At 38.0% G+C, this 13815-nt stretch overlaps 1 non-coding gene across 1 annotated transcript; it reads left to right on the top strand.

Moving 5' to 3' along the window:
• Positions 1–12588: 12588 nt before the first annotated feature.
• Positions 12589–12662, top strand: TRNAS-GGA (transfer RNA serine (anticodon GGA)). The gene has a single exon. It is a non-coding gene; the product is annotated as a tRNA-Ser (tRNA).
• Positions 12663–13815: the final 1153 nt, after the last annotated feature.

The raw sequence follows: 13815 nt of genomic DNA on the forward strand, positions 1-13815 counted from the left end.
TAGGAATGCTGAGAAATATCCTAACAAAAAATTTTAAATACGCAATAAAATGTAAATAAAAAAAATTAATGATAATTCAGTACTTAAAGGTAGTTTCAAAGTAATGAGAGGAAACAATATTCCAGAAACTGATGAAAATTTCAGAATTGAAGAATTAAAAATAACTAAAAATGGATCCAACACCAATGAAAATTCAGAATTAATTAGAAAAATAATAGAATTGATTTTTTTTTAGAATGAACGGAAGAAAAAATTCTAGAATTGATGAAAATTCGGAATTAATGCAAGAAATAATTTAAGAATTGATGGAAGCCTCCAATAAGTTACCGTGAGTGCGGGGCCCGGTGCGACCGCACCTTCCGCACACCTCTAAGGGTGGCTCTAGACTTACAGAACCATAAATTCCGTTTGGGGCGCATTATAGCCAGATTGCTTTTCAGGCAGAAATTTCGAGTGCTTTGACACGTACACTGCTCAACACTAATTTTATTGCCAAATAATTTTTAGTGATTTCAGGGTAATTTTGAGTGCTGATTCTGTGTGTGAATCTGGCATTATTTTTTTTCAAACGCTCTAATTTTTAACATAAAGTGAAACTAAATTTCAGTAGTACTACATAAGCAGCACACAAATCGCATTTAAATCTGCGAGCAGTTTACATCACTAGAAAGCTTGAATCAATGGAATAAATCAATTTAATTATGAAAAGTAATCAATTTAATTATGAAAAGTAATCAATTTAATTATGAAAAGTAATCAATTTAATTATGAAAAGTAATCAATTTAATTATGAAAAGTAATCAATTTAATTATGAAAAGTAATCAATTTAATTATGAAAAGTAATCAATTTAATCATGAAAATCAATACATAAATCGGAAGATAAGTCAATACTGATGATACTAAGGGCCGGACTTGGGCAAGTGTGAAGGTTGGCCGCAACCGGGGCGTTAAATGTTAGGGGCCGCAAAAACGTGATGAAAGAAAATACTTTGATTGCATTTTAATTTAAAAACTTCGTTTTCAACAAAGCGAATGCATTTAAACCTCGCTACAACGATACTCAATATAACGATAAATTACTCTATAACGATATTTTTTCAAGCCTTGTTTGAAAATGCCTATATCTAATGTTAAATTGCTACCTCTCGACATAACGATATATAATCCCTACATAATCTACAACGACATTTTTTCTTGGTCTGCAGAGTCGTTGTATCGAGGTTTCGCTGTAGCTTAAAATTCTGTCTAAAACCTTTAAAATTCAGACATCGAACCCTATTCCTCTTGCCTAGGGTTTTCACAGAACCCCTTCCTCCAAGTCAAGTAAAGGATGGAGGTGGATCTAGTGCTCCGGACGATGGGTTGCTAAATTATTCTTTTAAAATTTAAAAAATTACACAAGGCATACATAATGCATACTTGCCCGGCCGAAAGAGTATGAAGTTGAGGTCCTGGGTAGGTAATCGGTTCAATGGCCCGACAGCTCTCCAACCTTTAAATATCTGGGAGCAGCGTGCAATATCCTTCAAATTTATTTTCGAATGATTTTTTTATACGACCATGAAATAGTAGTTTGATGTTCATTCTGCCTATGTATACCTGGCGTGCTCCAGGGTGTTCATGGTTACTCAGGGATTAGGAAACTCCGTTTTCGAGTTCGTTTTCGTTTCTAAGAGCACGAAGATTCCTACAGTGTCAATTTTTACTTTTTCACGCTCAAGTGAATAACTCGAAACCTATTGAAATAATCATACTGACACTAAAAACACTTTTTACCAGAGAAAATCTAGACTTTACGAGAAAACGGGCACATATGCTATACATGGGCAGAGCTGTACCCATGTCTAGTCTGATTAATTTCATCTATTAATCTCAGTGTCAAAGCTCTCGAAATTTCTGCCTGCAAAGCAATCTGGCTACCTTGCGTTCCAAACCGAATTCATTTTATAAGTCACTTGCTGCCAAACTTCATCAATAAGTTCTTTGAGCAATGTGGGACATTAAAATGATGTTTCTAGAAATCAGATAGTAGTAATTATATATATGTCAGAGGTTATTGCAAAACGTGTTTCAAAAATTTCTTTGATGAAAACCGTCCCAAAATTTGAAATGACATGCTGATCTATGAGCTGAATAAAAGGAGTCGAATTCGGAGGAATGCATTTGAAAAAATCGAAATGCGGCCGTAGACACTTCAATTTCTCCATTATCATTTCGAATTTAGTCAAATATTTTCCTGCTTGCGTGTTCGTAAACCGAATCAATTTTTGTTGTTGGTAAACCGAATTTTACGCAAACCGAGACGTTCGTAAACCGAAGGTTGACTGTATCAGCATTCTTGCTATTAGCGGGACTACGAAGACTTTGAATAACTGCCTTTGCAAAGTAGGTAGTAGAATTTCATGTGCATGGCCATCAACAGAAGTATTTTAGATGACTACTGAAAGTAGTATGTTTCTATTTATCAATGACTTCATACCATGCTTCTTTCCAAAGTACAAAATCTGGGTGCAAAGTTGATGTAAGTGTTGTCACGGCGTCAGATAGGCCCAGCATAAAACCACTGTATATGCTGCAGAGGTTAATTTGTTGCGTCGAATATCGTGTAAAAAATAAATGTAGTTAAACTCTTCTGCTGCTATCAAACTTTTTTCTGTCTTTTCGAAAAAAATGGTTCTGACTTTTGCGTTCATGAGAAAATTAACTTGATGCGCAAAACGTGCGCAAATGGATATATAGTTGGGTCCTTCTATAAATAGTCAATAACGTCCATAATTTTCGGACAGAACTCAGAAACGGAAGGCAACTGAACTCTTAATTCACGAGTTAGAATTCAAAAGCATTTTGCTCAGCAAAATCACGACCTATTTTCGCTTAAAATTGTAAATCTTCGAAATTTTGAGGAAAAGTTATGAAAATCAAAATTTTCGTATTTATTCATCTACATCGGCTGATTTCACTTTTATCGCATTTATTCCGTAAATATGAAAATTACGCTTCCTTAATGATATGAATGCAATAATATTGAGAATAAGTTAGGAAAATAAATAAAAAAACACAAAAGTAAAAATTTGCCGCAAAAAATAGTGATTACAGACTGCATTGGAATGTTGAGAATATATACTATCTCAAAACTAGTCATTTCGTCAAAACCAACACCAGTTTTGGAATCAGCAGCCCACTAAAACCTTTACCCTAAAACCGTTGAAGTTTCTTTGGTAAACCGATTTTTGTTTTGAGCAGTGTTATAGAGGATATTTCAACACTTCTAACGAAATTGGACATTCCCTGTGTCTGCCCCAGTCTGGCTGTCTCTCTCTGAGGGAATTCGCGCGTTTTTAGTTAATTCAAAGTTCTTTATGACTTTTTTTCAAAAACGCTATAGGCGGGATCCGAATTGGACAAAAACCGAGACTGTCATGTAAAACCAACAGATCTATCCACCCTATTTTGTAGGTTAACTATCATTCTCCTTCGACGAAGAATAAGTTTACCTCCCCCCCCCGCACTCATGAGAAAATCTTCCGTACACTTCTGAATGGAATTCACTGCACACACAATGTACTTACAGTTCCCGTTTGAACTAGTTATTGAATTAATAACAAAGCAGGGGAGATTGTCTCTGACTAGGCAGGTCCAAAGAAGAGAAATTAGAAAAATTATTGTTTTAATGTAATTATTATACAGTATGTCATCAAATGGAAGTAAGTTCCTTATGGCCGTTAACTGTTCATGTTTCAAATGCCGCTACACAAGTAGAACGTGGATGGGGCTCCAGCTTTGTGACCCAGGATAAACGTAGTATTTTCTTAACATTTTTTATTATATTTACCTTTAAATCAATGTAGCCCTCCCCCCCCCCTCTCGAGAGTCGTTTTCTATCGTTTTTCGGTAATCCGAGTCAGTGCTGTGGGTTCTGAGCACCCATGGTAGTTTTTGGCATGCATCCGACACCTGCAGAATCGATCAGAAAGCAAATTTATTTGTTTAAAACAAAGATGAGTACCTATTGGTTCGAAACACTTCCGAAACTCCTGATCTTAGTCCTTGGTAATTTGAGGTAGTCTCGGTGCCGTTCACCCCAGATTTTCGACCAGTGACCCCAGTAATTTTTCTCGAACGGTTGAATATAAGCAAAGGGTGTCCGGCCTCCTCCTCCGGTCCATACTCCTCTGGAGCATTTGAAATAAATTTCTTAGTAAATGTAGTTATTCGTGCTCTTTACCCATTTTCGGACAAGTGTAACTAATGATGGTTCATCAATAAGAGCTGCAATGTGGATCAAGTTATCAAGCATAATCAAGAACAATAAAAAAATCCTGGACCACAAAACGGGTAAGTTTATTTAAACGTGGGACGTATAGTATAACTAAAATTCAATGTCAATCATTTGAATTTACAAATAATTTTATTTTCAATTAAAAACACCAATTTTATTTATGATTGTGTTGAATTTTAAGAAAATACATATTCGGCCGCCGAGTATTCGGTTATTCGCTCAAATCACTATTCGTCCCATCCTTAATAAGACAGTAATAGAATTTCAATTCTGAATCAATTAAGCATGAAGATCGCATGTATCTACTTGATATCTATCATTTCGATTCATTATGCTCAACTCAAAGATTTTTTAATAGACCACCTATTATATGCAAATGCATAAATATTAAATAATACAGTGGATCCCGCTTATAACGTTTTCCAAAAAACTGTCATGGAAAACGTTGTAAGCGAGAACCGCTTTAACTAGGAAATCCCTATGAGAATTACAGTCGATCCTGCTTATATAGTTTTCCCGCTTAGTATGGCTTATTCTGGAGTTTCCAACTCACTAATTCGCTCTAAGATTTTCCATTTAAAGCATTTCCCCGCCCGCTTACAATGTTTTTGTGACAGGTTTTTTGAAAAAATGTTATAAGCGGGATCCACTGTACTTAGAGTTGAAACCACAGAAATAAGTCGTACTAAGCGGGAACGTTAAAAACGGGATTGACTGTAATCGGATTAAGTGTGTGTGTGCATAGTTTTAGATCACTTCATTAGAATAAAATCTTTTTCTAATGTTTCTGTCGAACTAGTTCACATGTTTTCTATATTATCATATTTCTATCCACGTGAGGCATCTGTGAGTTGCCGTGATTTTTATTGATTAAATTTAGTTCAGTTGATGTAGTTATTTTTCTTTTCCCGCGATATATCTTGCATGTACGATCAATCGATATCGTTTATGTATATGATCGTATAAGTGCTCATTAATTTATGTATGATTTTACTAATTTTCCCTCTTATGAAGCAATCAACTCCGTTTCGTTTGACAATGCCGTAGTCCACGTACTGTGCTGATAATACTCAGGCGACATTAGTTGTAGAGACCCTTCCTAGAATAGAAATCCCTCGGGATAAGGACTTATGATCACCTCCGCGCTGAGCCCGATAATAATAATAATAGTTCTACTGAAGCTATATATTTATTATTATAGTGTTGGTTATGTCGGCGTTTTTGTTTTTTTTACGTGTAGCAATCCATCACTTGTCAGTGGTTCAAAGAGGACGGGTTTTTTTTTTACTTGTTCTGGCGACTGGTAGACGACTCACGTCTTTCATTGTTCAAATTTCATCAAAAGTTTCTCTGCATGTCTTTATAATGTCCATCAAAGAGAAAATCGCCACTTAGCAGCTTGGTGGAAAAATTAGGGATAAACCGCCAACATCGCCGGCTCGGCAAAATTTGTCCGATTTTGACCCGGCTTCTTGTTGTATCCATTTTGTCGCCATTTAACAGGTTGGAGAGACAAATGGGAGATACAGCGCCAACATCGAGGGCGCGGCAAAATTTGTCCGATTTTGACCCTATTTCCATGTTGTCCGCATATGTCCCGTCCGATTTTGACTCGCTACCGAAATCCCATCACCCTCCTTGTCAAGCCACTTAATAGACAATGGAAGAGAGCAACCGCAGGTCCAGCCGAACCGTCATCAGGGAGCTCAAGCCTTTGCAATACATGATGGCAGCTTTCCGGTTACCCCAACCGTCCCAAAAAATGTGGATTTTCTCGGTTGAAAAAACCGCGCTCAGCGGTTGCAGTTGTATCTGTGCGTTGACAGAATAAAACTATAGATGATGCCTTCCCCCCCAACGTCAACCGCGTGCAACCGCGCCGTAGTCAGGTCCCAGCCTAAGGGATGGAGGGTATCCAGATGCATATGTTTTGGTGTGGTGTCAGAACCCGGGGGTGCTGCTGCTGCTGTGTTTTGCAGTAAACAAAAACCTAACAAAAAATGAAAAATCTTTTTTTCTTCATCCTATACCTCTTATTCTGTCCTGTTGCTCTACTTATCCAGTGGTTATTCCAACGGCTTCAGGCACCTACGATGGGTATTTTTGGAGCCCACACACGTTTTTTTTTTACGATTCTGTCCACGCAGGCAGGGGCACAACTAGGGGGAACCAGGAGGAGCGTCAAATCCATTCTTTAACTTGAGTCATTGATATACTACTCCACCAAACACCAACTCTGGTTATATGGCTATATTGCAATTTACTGCAAATTTAGTTAGAAGGGTTGGAAATGAAAGCGCTGTTTATCAGCGGTCATACTCGAGCTCGTTAGGGGAAAATATCTTATTTATATCCTCTTTCGGGTTTGAACCAGGGACAGAAACCTTCACTGTGGTAAAAGAGCATCTTTCCACTCGTGCGTAAATCATTGATATATTGCCGAATATTACTAATGTTGTAGATTTCGATTAATGATTCTGCCAAAGCAGAAATTCTGTCATTTTTAACAGGGGTGTCGGAAGTGTTTCTAAACTGTGGGTCTCTAATTTAATATGGGGAAATTTTAATTTCTGTATCAATTCTGGGGGTGCTCTGATCCATGCCACAAATGAGCACCCCCGGCTCCGACGTCACTGGTTTTTAAGGTTATTTGGGGTGAATGTGGACTATTTTGTGTTTATTTATTTTTCATTTTCTTTGCTTGAGGGTTGAACAAGTAGAGTAGTCATTAAAAACTTCTGCTTGGTTGGGGGAAAAAAAAAAATTGCATTTACTTTTCATGGTCTTGGGCATGTAACTAACATTCATTATTCAAAATAATGGTGCACATTTTGTTTGTAGGTGAAACACAAAGTTTGTGTAACAAACAGTTGGATGCACAGGCCTGTTCTAGGTCTACAGCATACAATTGTCCTCTGTATTTTAGGGCATGCAGAGGCATAAACGATATTTACAATGCTCAGCAAAGAGCTAGAAACGGAAATGCTTCATTTGCCAAAAACTATTACACTGCGTAGAACACAGGAAAATAATTCCAGCATTAATGAAAGAAATAATTTAAGCATTAATGAAAGCAATTATTCCAGAAGTAATAAAGGAAATAATTCCTGAATTAATGAAAGAAAATTCAAGAAATAATGAAGGAAAATTCCAGAATCAATGAAGGAAAATTTCAGAATTAATGAAGGAAAATCCAGAATTGATGAAAGAAATGATTCCAGTATTAATGAAATTCAGCATTAACGAAAGTGATAATTCCAAAATTACTGAAAGATAATTCCAGAATTAGTGAGACATAATTTCAGAATCAATGAAAGTAATAATTCCAGCATTAATGAAAGAAATAATTTTAGCGTTAATGAAAGAAATTATTCTAGAATCAATGTAAGAGATAATTTCAGCATTGATAAAAGTGATAATTGTAAAATTAATGAAAGATAATTCCAGAATGAAGGAAAGAGAAAATTCCAAAATTAATGAAAGAGACAATTCCAGAATGAAAGAAAGAGATAATTCCAGAATGAAGGAAAGAGATAATTCCAGAATGAAGGGAAGAGAAAATTCCAAAATTAATGAAAGAGACAATTCCAGAATTAATGAGATATAATTCCAGAATTAATGAGATATAATTCCAGAATTAATGAGATATAATTCCAGAATTAATGAGATATAATTCCAGAATTAATGAGATATAATTCCAGAATCCATGAGTTCAGAATCAATGAGATATAATTTCAGAATCAATGAGACATAATTTCAGAATCAATGAAAGAAATAATTCCAGCATTGATAAAAGAAATAATTTCATAATTAATGAAAGAAATAATTTCCTCATTAATGAAAGAAATAATTTCAGAATCAATGAAAGAAATAATTTCAGAATCAATGAGATATAATTTCAGAATCAATGAAAGAAATAATTTCATCATTAATGAAAGAAATAATTTCATCATTAATGAAAGAAATAATTTCAGCATTAATGAAAGAAACAAATCCAGAATTAATGGAAGCAATTATTCCAGAAGTAATGAAAGAAATAATAATTAATAAAGAAAATAATTTCCGGAATTAATGAAAGAAAATAATTTCAAGAATTAATGAAAGAAAATTCAAGAAATAATGAGGGAAATTTTCAGAATTAATGGAGGGAAATCCAGAATTGATGAAGGAAAATTCAATTGGTAACAGAAATGATTCCAGTATTAATGAAATAAATTATTTCATCTTTTTTCACCTTTAGATGAGAGTTCCCTATCCTTTTTTAACTCTTTGAAACGCAATATTTAGAGACCGAACTGTACATTTCTATGGGCAAACGAGCTTTGTTTTCACCGAGTCACGTAGTTTCCTTGCATTTGATGGCGCTGCCGTAGCGGCGGCTGGATGCTTGCTCCCTTCAGTAATATATGCTCGATGCAAGCCTCAGAATCTCTGTCGTCTGCTTCTCTGCAGGTCACTTGTTTTGGAAGTCTCCTTGCGTCATGAAAAAATAACTGAACTGGAAGTTGTAACTGCCAGTTCTGTTTGTGAGCTTGGCTTGTAGGGAACCGAACAAACCGTCTGTCGTCTGCTCATTTGAGAGGATCTTTGTTTTGGACGTCTCCTTATGCTCAGATGAAATAAGTGAGCTTCCAGTTTAAATTTCCAGTTCAGTTTATGAGCTTTTTTTGTGAGGAACTGAGTGGAATAAGGAATATAGTTTTTTTTACTTTAAACTTCATCATCACCACGTGAGTAACTTTTAAATTTGACACTAGATGGCAGCACATTACTATAGAGTGGAATGTGGGGAAAATTCACTTTTTACGATCTTACCTGGCGTCTGCAGGTGTAAGTGACTGACCGTATGAGTGAACAAGTAAGTAAATGAATGAAAGAGTGAGTGAGTAATTGACGGTATGAGTGAACGGGTGAGTGACCATATGAGTGACAGAGTAACTGAAACTATGAGGGACTAAGTGATTGAGTAATTTACCGTATGAGTGACCAAGTGGCTGAGTGCGTAATTGGGAGTATGAGTGACCGCAAGTGACTGACCGTATGAGTGATCCAGTTGGTAAATGAGAGTGACTGACCGTATGAGTGATCAAGTTAGTAAATGAGAGTGACTGAACGTATGAGTGAACAAGTAAGTAAATGAAAGAGTGAGTGACTGACAATATGAGTGAACGGGTGAGTGACCATATGAGTAACAGAGTAACTGAAAGTATGAGGGACTAAGTGATTGAGTAATTTACCATATGAGTAACCAAGTGGCTGAGTGAGTGCGTGATTGAGAGTATGATTGACCGAGTGATTGACCATATGAGTGGCACAATGATTGACCGTATGAGTGACCATCTGAGAGACTGACCGTATCAGTTATCAAGTTACCAAATGAGTGAGTGATTGACGGTATGAGTGACCAAGTGAGTAATTGAGTGATAAACAGTATGAGTGACGAAGTGAGTGATCGAGTTAATGACCATAAGAATGGCCGAGTGACTGACCGTATGAGTGATCAAGTTAGCAAATGAGTGAGTGATTGACGGTATGAGTGACCAAGTGAGTAATTGAGTGATAAACAGTATGAGTGACCAAGTGAGTGATCGAGTGAATGACTATAAGAATGGCTGAATGACTGACCAAGTAAGTAATTGATCCCCTCATGATAATTTTTTCTACGGGCTCCGCGTCTGATAACGGTGATCCTGGAATCGACTCAATTCTGAGTGACCACAAACACTTCCTTTTTGGCATCAAATGAATTTATAATGTAACAGCTATACATTGTTGTGTAAGTTGAAGTGTAATTGAAACAGTGGACGCGCGAAGCAAGTGCAACCAGCTTTACAGTTCTATGACCCTTAATAAGTTAGGCTTCAGTTACAGGTGACGCGCCGCTTACTATAATCACGGATAACGTTGTCGTTCGGCTCTGGAAAATAAGTTGGCCCAGGGCCCCTGGTACTCTTAATTGGTCGCTCACTTGATCATTCACATAGTCATCCCTTCAGCCATACATTCCCTCACATTCACACACTCAAATGGGCACTCAACTTGGTGATTCACACCGTCACTTACTCGGTTAACCGTATGATGTGGTAAATCAGGTGGCACTTGACCACTCGCACATTTAATCACTCGGTGACTCATTTAGTTGCACAGTCAATCACTTGGTCACTCATATAGGCAGTAACTCATACAGTTAATCACTCGATCACTCCTATAGTCACTCGCTTGGTCAATTCACTCGGTCATTCATACAATCGATCACTTTGTCACTCATATGATCAATCACTCAGTCCATCACTCATATCGTCAGTCACTTGATCATTGTCAGTCAGTATGTTCAATCACTTGGTCATCCTCTTGGACACTGATATGGTCAATCATTCAATAACTCAGTCACTCATATGGTCACTCATACTGCCAATAACTTGGTCATCCTCTTGGACACTGATATGGTCAATCATTCAATAACTCAGTCACTCATACTGCCAATCACTCGGTCACTCGTACGTTCAATCAATTAGTCACTAATACGGTCAGTCACTCACTTGGTCACTCATACGGTCAATCACTCAGTCACTCATTTGGTCACTCTTACATACAATCATTTTGTCACTCATGTGGTTAGTTTACTGTCAATCACTGAATTACTCACTTGGTTACTTTTACCATCAATTGCTCAATCACTCACTTGGACACTCATACGGTCAATCACTCGGTCACTCACTTTGTCACTCTTACATACAATCATTTGGTCACTCATCTGGTTAGTCACTCACTCATACTGTCAATCACTCAATTACTCACTTGGTTACTTATACCATCAATTGCTCAATCACTCACTTGGACACTCATACGGTCAACCATTTGGCCACTCATATGGTCAATCACTCACGCAGTCACTCATATGGTCAATCACTCGCGCAGTCACTCATATGGTCATTCACCCACGTGGTCACTCATACTCTCAATCACTCACCCAGCCACTTGGTCACTCATACTCTCAATCACTCACCCAGCCACTTGGTCACTCATACGGTAAATTACTCAATCGCTTAGTCCCTCATACATTCAGTTACTCTGTCACTGATATGGTCACTCATACCGTAAATCATTCAATTACTTACTTGGGTATTACTTTATGGGCATCTTTTTATCAGCCACCTCGTTGGGCATTTTGTCTGTTGTGGCGTTGTATTTGTATTTGGTCACTGATACCATCAATCACTCACTCTTTCATTTACTTACTTGGTCACTCATACGGCCAGTCACTCGGTCATTCAATCGGTCACTCACTTGGTCACTCATACCGTTAATCACTCACTCATTTACTTACTTGATCACTCATACCATTATTCACTCACTCATTTACTTACTTGATCACTCATACCGTTAATCATTCACTCATTTACTTACTTGATCACTCATACCGTTAATCATTCACTCATTTACTTACTTGATCACTCATATGGTCAGTCACTCGGTCATTCACATGGTCACTCATATACTCACTCAGCCACTTGCTCACTCATGCGATAAATTATTCAATCACTTGGTCACTCATGCGATAAATTATTCAATCACTTGGTCACTCATACATTCAGTTACTCTGTTACTCATATGGTCAGTGAATCACTCGGTTGCTCATTTGGTCACTCATACGGTCAATCACTTGGATATACACACGGTCACTCACTTAAGCATTCATATAGTCATTTCGTTGGTCATTCATATGGTCACTCACTCATACAGTCAATTACACATTAACAAATACAGTCACTCACTCATAGTCAATTACACATTCGCAAATACAGTCACTCACTTGGTCATTTATATGGTCACTCACTCATACAGTCAATTACACATTAACAAATACAGTCACTCACTCATAGTCAATTACACATTCGCAAATACAGTCACTCACTTGGTCATTTATATGGTCACTCACTCAATCATACAGTCAATTTCACACTCACTTGATCACTCATATGGTCGCTCACCTGCTTATATAATCACTCAAGTGGCCCCCGGCATATTTTCAGATCACTTCAGTGGTCGCGGCGCAATTCCAGACAACTAAAATATTTCTCGGCCCCCTTCCTAGTACGTGACTCGTCACGTATTCACTTAAGTGATCAGCAGACGTGCCTTGGGTCACTTAAGTGATCTACAGCAGTGGTTCTCAACAGCACCGTCTTAACGCATGGGCCCACCCGTGCACGACCCGGGGGGGGCCTCAGAAAAATGAGAATTAGTTGAAGTTTGCGGTAATCTTACGTTGGAAAGACGCTCCAAGGAAAGATTGAGAGATTCGGTGCCTCTGTAGTCTAGTGGTCTAGGGCGTTCACCCGGAAAGTGAAAGGACGTGGGTTCGATTCCCCGCAGGGGCAGTTGAATTTTCTCTCTTTCCAAAATATATCTTCGCAACATCCAGTTGTTAAAACCTTCGTACAATCAATTTTATTCAAACGGACTGAAACCTGAAAAACCAGACACAGTCCCACGTTACTATTCCTATGGAACCTCTAACGTATAGGGAGTGTGCTGGAAACAACCCGTGGTCAGCAGGCGACATTTTAGTCGTATGAATAATAACTAAATCCACTCAAGTGGCGCGCGAATGATTATTATCAAATCATTCGTAGCACATTGCCTGATAGCTTAAGCGACCCAAAGCACATATTTAAGTCACTTGAGTGACCCGAGGCAAGCCCGTGGTTCACTCAATTAGCACGTAGTAATATGTGAATTACAAACATTACAAATTACTTGGGTATCTGTCAGGCGTTTCCAAATCACTCGAGAAGATCAGCGTCACGCTTCGAAATCTTTTCAGAGACTCGTAGCACATTTGCCCCTACAGTGGCGGCAGCGACAATCACATAATGAGACTGCAACTGGGATTCCTGTTGCACTGTAATAGAGGCATCGGGTACGGAACTCGATGCAACTCGATCACAAGACCCCCCCCCCCCCCCAGAATAAACGTGTGGTCATGCGTAAGACGACAATTGTGGTTTCGTGTAGCTTCAGTATTACTTTTCTGCTTAGAAGAAGGTTCAAAGAAGGCGTCATCAAACGATGTTTGATTATATGACTCATCGGATCGTAATCTCCACAACTGTCACAAAGCACCTTCTAGGCTGCTTCCGACGAATCGGTTAATTTACTCTTGGCTGATGGATGATCCACCCATTTACTCCGTAGCCTGCGAACATATTCGGCTAAATTTCCTACGGATTTCCCTATTGTCGTAATACATAACAATTCTCATAGGATCTCCTCCCCTGGTCACGTGGTGCAGGTTCCGTGGACGACCGTCCCGTATTCCCGACGAATAAGTAATGAAAAATAGCACGATTATATTAATCGTGAAATTAGCTGGAACAAAAAACATAAAAAATGAAGTTTCTCCGTATATAAAAAAAACCAACCCTATCGGTGTGTAGAAAAATGTGCCTGGTGCGTCTTGGTGTTGCTTATTCCTTGATATTTGTATATGTTACTGCTAGAGCCCGAAGTGCGGCCACTTCGCGAATTGGC

Source organism: Pholcus phalangioides, unplaced genomic scaffold, assembly GCF_987345545.1.
Source record: "Pholcus phalangioides strain wild (caught in Gottingen) unplaced genomic scaffold, Ppha-v1.0 ptg000028l_1, whole genome shotgun sequence".
NCBI classification, from domain to species: domain Eukaryota; kingdom Metazoa; phylum Arthropoda; class Arachnida; order Araneae; family Pholcidae; genus Pholcus; species Pholcus phalangioides.